The 9,995-nt window shown below is 39.9% G+C and overlaps 1 long non-coding RNA gene across 1 annotated transcript; it reads right to left on the reverse strand.

Moving 5' to 3' along the window:
• Window positions 1-581: 581 nt before the first annotated feature.
• Window positions 582-6,557, reverse strand: LOC134297835 (uncharacterized). The gene is made up of 2 exons (XR_010004716.1): window positions 5,633-6,557; window positions 582-4,483 (listed from the first exon to the last, which is right to left on the reverse strand). It is a non-coding gene; the product is annotated as an uncharacterized LOC134297835 (long non-coding RNA).
• Between the last annotated feature and the right edge of the window lie 3,438 nt (window positions 6,558-9,995).

Below are 9,995 nucleotides of genomic sequence, written 5' to 3' on the forward strand. Positions count from 1 at the left end.
GAGTAATCTGGGGTATTTTCCATGCCTACTTTCCAATCGGCTAGCTTATCTAATGAATGAGATGTTATTTGAGTTCTTTGACTCCGAAAAAGACCTGGAGAAGGATTTTGGGGTCAGTCTCTGAGTCGCTGAAGCAGTATTCATGTGAGAATCAAAACTTAACAAACACCATCATAGGTCAATCTATCATAAAGCCTCTGGAAAGCATTAACTTCCAATCAGAAGAAAGGGGCAGAGAAGTGTTTGTCTGCAAATGTACTGAAGAAAGAAAGAAAGAAAGAAAGAAAGAAAGAAAGAAAGAAAGAAAGAAAGAAAGAAAGAAAGAAAGAAAGAAAGGATAAATATATTACATAACGAAACAATAATTCTAAGTTCCCAAAACATTAATTCATTCTTAAAAATTTATCAGATGTACAAAAGAAAATCAAAGCTATATTTGAAAAATAGAAACTAATGTTCTTATAAAAGGGTTCTCAGCAGTCCTTCCACCCTCCGGACCTCAAGAAGTTGCTCACGCTTGATGTAGAATCAGACTCCAATCAAATTCAACCACAATTTGGTGACAAACCAGATGTCAGTAGTAGATTGAACAAAGGATAACTTTTATTAATTAGTTTCCTATTTTATGCATTTTCTTGAAGATAGCAAATAATCATTTGGGTAAGTGATCTCATATGGAAGTGGCTGAGGTAGTTGGTCACCCCTGACTCGAGCCCCCAAACTCCCATAGGGCAAAACACCAAAGCCCCTAAAAGAAATCCCTGATTCACATGGTTGCTCAAAGGTCCAGCTCGTATCCTGGAAGGTTAGTCAAAGGGTATAAGCTCCCAAAGTCACTTTGACTTCTAACTAGGGCAAAGGCCACAAAACCAGCCCCAAGAACATGAGATTAATCCCCACCCACAGATATCTTGTTGTTGTTCAGTCGTTCAGTCGCTTCCGACTCTTGGTGACCTCATGGACCAGAGCTCTCTGTCAGCTGTCGCCACCCCCAGGTCCTTCAAGGTCAAGCTAGTCACTTCAAGGATATCATCCATTCATCTTGCCCTTGGTCAGCCCCTCTTCCTTTTTCCTTCCATTTTCCCCAGCATCATTCTCTTCTCCAAGCTTTCCTGTCTTCTCATTATGTGGCCAAAGGACTTCATCTTTGCCTCTAATATCCTTCCCTCCATTGAGCAGTCGGGCTTTATTTCCTGTAGTATGGACTGGTTTGATCTTCTTGCAGTCCAAGAAGGGAGAACAGACTTCCCCGACAGCCGGAGCCGCATGCGAGTCATGGGAGAGGCAAGCAGCTGGACCCACTGATGAAGCTGCAAGCCACATAAAGGGCCATATATGAGAAGGCGCGAGAGAGGTAGAAAGCATCCGAAGCCATGAGAGAGGCAACCAGTAGCCAGAGTTGCATAAAGCACAGTTGCAAGGCAAAGCACCACTCTTAAGCAGCCAGACCTGTGTGTGAGAAAGCAGAAAACAGCTGGAGTGGTAAGTGGTAAGTGCTACAAGCCAAGAGTGTCACACAGCTGTGAGTGGCACACCCCTGTTTACATGTGGCAACTAAACGAAACAGAGAGGAAAGGGGGGGCAGGTAATCAGAAGAAAACAAAAAAAGGAAAAACAGTAATGCCATGGCAAGGTTTCAGGCAAAAAATCCCCCACTCAGTCCTCCTAAATTCCCTCCCAATAAAAAAAAAACACCCTGAACTAAATATCCAAACAATTAAATCAATCAAATTGTAAACCAATTAAACTGACCCAGAGAATAATGTAAAAGACAGCAGAATACAAATCCAATAAGCTACAATTTCTGAAATCCCCAAAATCTGAAGTAGCAATTGATGTTGCTACCAGCTCCAATGAATTTCAAAGAAGAGAAGTGTGCATGGCTGACTTAAATACCCTACACAGACCATGCTCCCTCACTCCATAGTTAAAGTGAAATGCTTTCTGACCAGTCCTGGATGCTTTATGGTGGGGTAAATATGCTTCTCTATCAAAGTTTGACCTACATTGCTCAGCAAAGTACAAGTGTTGCTCAAGAAGAACTCTCCTATAGTTTCTCCCACATCAAAGACTCATTGTTTTGCTGTGATAGCACCTGAATTCCATGGCTGGGAAATAGTGAGGAATGGCATCAGATAAGCATTTGACTATGCTCCATAGAGAGACACAGACTGATCTTCCACCAAGATCCACCAGTTAGGCTTTGGTCATTGTGACACATAAAGAGAACACCAACCTCCACAATGACCATAAAAGACATATGCAGCTTAACTTATGTTTTCATATGATAAAGAATAATAGAATCATAGAATAGTAGAGTTGGAAGAGACCTCATGGGCCATCCAGTCCAACCCCCTTCCAAGAAGCAGGACATTGCATTCAAAGCACCCCCGACAAATGGCCATCCAGCCTCTGCTTAAAAGCCTCCAAAGAAGGAGCCTCCACCACAGTCCAGGGCAGAGAGTTCCACTGCCAAGCAGCCCTCACAGTGAGGAAGTTCTTCCTGATGTTCAGGTGGAATCTCCTTTCCTGTAGTTTGAAGCCATTGTTCCGCATCCTAGTCTGCAGGGCAGCAGAAAACAAGTTTGCTCCCTCCTCCCTATGACTTCTCTTCATGTATTTGTACATGGCTATCATGTCTCCTCTCAGCCTTCTCTTCTGCAGGCTAAACATGCCCAGTTCTTTAAGCCTGTCCTCATAGGGCTTGTTCTCCAGAGCCTTGATCACTTTAGTTGCCCTCCTCTGGATGCTTTCCAGCTTGTCAACATCTCCCTTCAATTGCGGTGCCCAGAATTGGACACAGTATTCCAAGGCAGAATAGAGGGGTAGCATGATTTCCCTGGATCTAGATGCTATACCCCTATTTATGCAGGCCAGAATCCCGTTGGCTTTTTAGCAGCCACATCACATTGTTGGCTCATGTTGGCTCATGTTTAACTTGTTGTCCACGAGGACTCTTTTTCACACGTACTGCTGTTGAGCCAGGCGTCCCCCATTCTGTATCTTTGCATTCCATTTTTTCTGCCGAAGTGAAGTACCTTGCATTTGTTCCTGTTGAACTTCATTTTGTTAGTTTCAGCCCATCTCTCTAGTCTGTTAAGATCGTTTTGAATTCTGCTCCTGTCTTCTGGAGTGTTAGAAGACACTCCCTCCCAGTTTGGTGTCATCTGCAAACTTGATGATCGTGCCTTCTAATCCTTTGTCTAAGTCGTTAATAAAGATGTTGAACAGAACCGGGCCCAGGACGGAACCCTGCGGCACTCCACTCGTCACTTCTTTCCAAGATGAAGATGTCACTAATAGAATGCCTGCTTTTGGCTCCCTTGAATTTTTTTTATTTTAGTATGTGCTGTCTTGTCATTTCAATTTTCACGTGTTCCCTGTATAACATCTTAACCATTATTACAATGATCCAGAGTTCTGTGGAATTGAGATGGACAGGCAGAACTATGTACAAGTAAGGTCTTCTATTTTTGTCATTGGTTGAGAATGCTTAGTTGAACAATAGAAAGCTGTGATTTCACTTGCAGCATGTTCTTTACATCACATAATAGAATAGGGCAACCAAGCTAATATAGAACTCTTGCCTGCAAACTGGAACAGCTGTGTCATGCTGTAATGTCAGCCAGCATTTTGTGACCTTCCTGCTGATGCTTCCAAAGAATATAAAGAAGGTGAGAAAGGATGTGAGGGAGAAAGGTTATCACTTAATAGTCTTTTAAAGAAAGGGGTGTTCATATGACATAGAGTTGTCTGTGTTTGATCATATGGTTGTAACTCCTTCCAGTGTTAGTGTTCATCATGGCAGGAGTGATCATGACTCAAGGTAACTAAACAAATGTTCACATTTTGCATTTGCATGACAGAACTGCCTCTGACAAGAAATGCCTTTTAACCATTCGCCAGACTGCCTTCTGAGCACAAGTCTATAGCATTACACAATTGCAATGTGTGTTTGCAAGTTCAAAACCAAATCCCAGTCCTTTTGAGTGTTGCCCATCATTTGAACTCACTCAGCACATAGTTCTTCAGTAAATAGCTGCTGTTATTAAAGTCCCTGCTAAACAAGGCTCCCATTTGTCAGTTACACTTCATAGATATAAAACAGTGAAGATAAAATCTATTAGTACAGTATGGCATCCATTAATGTTTCAGAGGCAGTAATTAAACCCTGATGTGCAATGGCTACAAATATTTCTCAAAAGCTGAACCAGATGTTTTTTGCAACCAAGCGATGAAGAAAAGTCCTACAAATCACAAAAGAAGGAACATTGGAGAGGAACCTGCTTGAAGACCCGGCTTCTGCACCATTTCAATTAGCTAGCAACTTTAAACAGATACAAGACAATGAGGCTTACCTTCCAGCTCTGTGTTATTATTCTGTCTCTTGAGGTAGAAGCACAATAACATCAGAGGATTGTCAAACACAAAAGAAGAAGAAGCCACAATGAGCCCCCCTGCTTACAAATTTCCATTTCAGTTTCTGAAAGCATAATAAATTAGCACAATCAACAAGACTTAGTCATGAATCGCAAACTATATCCTTGTGTGGCATATATGTGTTATGATAATCTAATTAATAATAACTAGGACCAGCTCAAATGTGAAAACATTAATTATTGCCATATTCATTTTATTGATGCTCGCTTACACTGAAACACAATTAAAATGGAAGCTTTCCTGAGTTGCAGTTTAAATGAACATAGTGGAAAAATATAGGGAAGCTGCCGCTTTGGGTTAACATCTTTATGCAAAAAAGGATATTGTTTTTTCCTTTATAACATGCTATTTAAAAGATGTTTTACAAGACAGCATTCCTTTCAATTACATAGTATGCATTTGCTGGAGACTTGTCATGATATCTTGTCAGTGAAATGAGAGTTCCTTAAGCTGCAGGAGACAAAATTAATAACTTCAGTTCTTGTCACTGAAGAATCAGAGCCATTGAATTGTATAGTGAGAAAAGCCTTAAAGGTAATCCACAAACACACAGTTTAGGGTGAAAGTGTGTACTCAGAACTGTGTCATGGCACAGCTCTTCCTGGACTGTACCATTTCTGAAGGTAGGTGGAGAAGAGTACCTAGAATCATGTATCGGTAGACTTGTACATCTAGAAAAGACTTGAAGGCTATCTCTGTAGATAGTTCAGTCAAATTATGCATTCAGATTTGTTACACTTCTTTCTGAACTGTCCCATTTTGGAGTTTAGGTATCCTCATATCAAAAATCCAGTGCTTATAGTAAGCTAGTGACACATTTCAACTGTTAATAGAATGAAGGAGCCTTCCTGAAATAGCTAAGAAAGCGACTTTCCAGGTGCTCTTTCAAAGGTGATAAATGAATAAGCAAATGCATGTCCCTTTAACCTGATGTTGTATGACCTATGAAGGCCTGTACTAAGTATTAATTTTGAAGATGTCATTTGGTTTACCAGAAATTTGGTTGGTCCAGACACCCAAGATCAGGTGAAGGATTACATGTCAGCTACATCTCAGCTATTAAATATTGTCAAATACTAAGAGGGATTGTGCAACAGCTATTAAAAAGGATCCCTTGTAAACATCAGCTGAAACACACCAAGACTATTTTCACAAAAAAGGCTTTCAAGACAATCAAAAGAAGATTGCATACCCTTTATTAAAGGCCTGCTTTGTCCTGGAAAGTAGTTTACAATGCCTCACTTTTTGGGTGGTTAAAATTCATTAGATGGTGACTTTTTCTCAGACAGATCCTGCAAAACATGGTGGCCCAAAGAAGAATTAGGACTGCAAAAAATGTATCCATGTGGAATGACTTGTTCGCATCTGCCAGCTACCTCATGGATTTAAGAAAAATGTTAAATCTTCCTCCCTTGATAGGAACAAAGAAACAGCAAGAAAATGTTTCTCACAATTTCTAATGAAAAATACTGGCAAATTAATTTGTAATCCTAACATTAAGGTTTTGCATTTAATTCTTCATATTAAATATCTGCACATTTAAATAAGTTTACAATCCCATACTCATTTATCTGGGACTAAGCTCCATTAATTATGGTGCATTTCTAAGTACAAATATTTAGACATGTGGTATAAATCAATTAACTTATAAGAATAAGAATTCATTAGTAAAGTTTAAAAACTATCATCCTCGCCTAACAAAGCAAATTTTTTTGTTGCTTGGCTATTCCAATTAAACATAAACACCAGGTTGGTGGTTCAGGAGTTAGAAAAAGTCAAAATTCCAAATCATGCAGTAAGGATATTCCTTTATTAAAAATCAACCACAATGTCCAGGATATGACTATGCCAACTCTCAGTCTCCAGAACCCATCTTAAAGCTCAATGATGTAAACAATCAAGCTAACTTGGGTATTGTAGGTATTGAAGTTCAAGAAAGTAATGGTTACAAGCTCTGGTCTGCAGTATACCAGTCTCAAAATGATTCAGTGCATTTTTGATCAATTTAAACAGAAACATGGTTGCTGATATTCACTTTAGGATCCAGTTTGCAATTCTCAGTCACAGATTCTTAATTTTGAATGTGATGTTTGAAGCTCCTGTAGAGCACTCTGGAAAATTTAACCAAGGATGTCGCTTTTAGGACTCTAAATAGGAGCCAGACTCTTACTGAAAGCCTGACTCATAAATTATCTAGAAAATCTAATGCCTGTCCAAGTTCCTCACTGTGAGGCACAGTAGCGCTGGCAGCTTCCACTTGTTTAAGATTGCTCATTTCATTATGTCAGGGCGATTGCTGCCCAAGCACCTAACTTATTAGTGCTAATTTATTATCAGTGTTAAAGAGGTTAACAGCACTGTTATTTCCTCCACTGCTGGCCTTTACTGCATATAGGAGTTGCAATGCACAGAGAAAACAGCCCGGCGGTTATAGTTTCACAGTAAATATCTTTTAAAGAAAAGCAGGAGCTACCAGGCACTTGACAAACACAAGGACAATAAAGCTACACAGACCTCCAGCTTAAGGTAAATTACTCAAGGAAAATCGTTTGTCCAATTAGTTTGGTTTCTTTTTCTCCACTGATAATAGCTATAGGATGACTGTGAATTTCATTGGTTGATTCAGTATTTTTTTGTATATTTTTCAGTACAAGCAATAATATGATCTGAACCCAACTCAACATTTTAGCCGAATTAATTAAAAGATATTTTTTAAATGAATGCAAATATGATATTTTTATATATAATTTAGATGGGGCTGTGGGTGAATTAAATTAGAAAAAGTTTCACATGAACAAATATCTATTATTGAATAGCTAAATCTATTATTCAACTTTTACATTGGAGGTATCCATGATTTTGAAATTCACTTAAGGAACTTCAGTCCTTAGCTGCTGGCCATTCAATATAATTGAGATGGAGTGATGTCTGAATAGTGATTAGGGATCACATCTGTACTAGATCTGTACAGTGGTGCTGGAGGTAAGGAGAGGTGGGTTAGAACATGGTTGCCTGGTTGATTATAGCATAGCATGCCCATTCTACTTCCAAGAGCCAACTAGACTCACAACTAAATCTAGATTGATGTTGCATGAGACAGCCTTCTTCATTCACCTGAAAGTAGAAGACTCACGACCTCTTCACACTGGGCAATTTTGTCCCATTTTGCCACTTTTAATGACGATAAGAATGGGGTCTGCTGTGCGCCATCACACGATACATGGCAGGCCCTGCCCACATTCCTCCCAAAGTTCCTCCACTGTGGGGAGGAAAGTATAGTTAGGGTAGCTGCAACAGAGCTATCCACACTTTCCGCCCCTTTTTGCTGTGTGATGGCAGAAAGAGTGGTGGGGCAATGCATGTTGCTATCATTTCTGCCATTTGATGAGAAGAGGGAAAGGGTGCCAACGCATCCTCTTTTGTCCCCTCCATGTGATGAGGGGAGGTGGGAGGGCACACGAGACAGCACAAGCCACCCTGTGGACCTTCCATTTAGCCGGCAATTGCCATGTAAAGAGATACTTAAAGACATAAAAGGCTGCATGGTTAATGTCACTCTACCATTCATTGCCTCTCCTCTCCTCTATGGTATCTATTGCATATGTGACAATAATTTGTCTAATATTAGGATTTGTTCCATTTCAGTCTCATGAAAACACATGATTACTGACTTGCCAACAGGACATGGCAAAGACCCCATCCATTATCAACTTATGCTGTTATTGACCCAGTCATCCCTTGATCCATTTCTACAGCTATGAAACACATACCATTCTGCCATCACGCAGCAAAGACAATTATTTGATACCTTACCTTGCAATCCAAGAATGTAGTCAGAGTTAATTCTTAATTGTTGCCATCTGTCTTTCACATTGATAATAGATTTGACAAACTGTTCCCATCTGAAATAACCCCAAGTTATGAGAAGCAAGACACTCTAATCTATAATTGATATATCACATCCAGAACCTCAATGCCCACCTGAAACAACCCCATGTTATGGGAAGGAACTGGTCAGCAAGACACTCTGAGCTGATATCTCACATCCAGGACCTGGATTTCAAGTTGGTCAGTCAGTTCTCAATTACTTCAGCCAGCATGGTTAGTGGCCAGGGATATAGGAGCTGTAGCTCATCAGTATCAAAAGGGACACTATCCTTCCACTAACTCAGTGGCTCTCAATCTGTGGGTCCTCAGGTGTTTTGGCCTACAACTCCTAGAAATCCCAGTCAGTTTACCAGCTGTTAGGATTTCTGGGAGTTGAAAGCCAAAACATCTGGGAACCCATAGGTTGAGAAACACTGCGTTAGTAAAAGAATAGTGTCCCTTTTGATACTGGTGAGCTACAGCTTCTATATTCCTCACCACTAACCACGCTGGCTGAAGTCGATGGAATTTAGAGTCCACCAACATTCAAGTAGGGTGGCATTCTAGAATCTAATTATACTAAATGCTTCAAAATGTTAATGTGACTCCAAGGGGGGATTTTAAAATAAAATATATATTTAAATGAATAATGGACTTTGAAAACAATTTCCCCAAATCTTGGATATATAACAAAATATTGCTAGAGGCATCATTATTCCTACACAGTGCGAAATTCATCCTCTTCTTAGAAGAGGCAATATATGCATGGGTAATCATATAAAATGAAAGAAAATGTGACTTTTTTCAGAAAGATTGTATACATTCATATGCTTATTTATGCAGATTTAATCAATTAATATGTTAGTTGAGGGCCTAACAACATGATTAGCAATCATGTCATTGATTTAGATTAAATATTATGCACAGGTGGGCCTATATTCATTGGAAATGCAATGCACAAAGAAGGATGCTTAAGCCTATGCTTCTCAGCTGTGACCTAAGTAACATTCAACTGTACCCCGACCAACATGATATTTGTAGGGAACAAACAATGCTGTGTAAGGCTTAACTCTCACCTCCCTACATATTATGGTGATTAGAAGCTTCATTTCACTTCCTGTGTCTAGTATTAAAAAGACAACAATATTGCGGGCATCCCATAAATCACTTACAATGCCATAAGTCCAACTGTATAACCCAGGAGCAGCACCCCGTTTTTCGATGCCACAAGTACACAACTAAATCTGCCTGGACAGATGGCCAAGCAGCCAGGCAGTAAAAATAGTCAATAATTACAAAGTTCTTCCTTAAAAGTGTGTGTTCCTGTTTGACTGTGTACAGCTGACTTGGGCAGTAATGGTCCTACCCCATGAGGTTTCTTTGTGGGGGAGATACTTCATGAAACATCTGGGGAGCATAGTTTCTCTGGCCAGGACAAAGAATGGAACTTTTGCAGTGATCCGCATATCTGCATTTCGCCTTAAAAAAAAAAAACTCCAAGGTTTCTGGTGGAATTCCCACGGTGGCCATCTTGGGAGCTTATAAATCTCAGAACAACAGAGGCAGAAATCCCAGGACTAACAGGTCTGTATGTGTACCTCTTCTGAAGTCCTGGGATTTTTTGCCCCTGTTTAAAACCCGTGATTTAGTGCTGTCTGGAAGCACCCTTAGATGTTGGTGACTTTAGT

This window comes from Anolis carolinensis, chromosome 3 (genome assembly GCF_035594765.1).
Source record: "Anolis carolinensis isolate JA03-04 chromosome 3, rAnoCar3.1.pri, whole genome shotgun sequence".
In the NCBI taxonomy this organism is placed as follows: domain Eukaryota; kingdom Metazoa; phylum Chordata; class Lepidosauria; order Squamata; family Dactyloidae; genus Anolis; species Anolis carolinensis.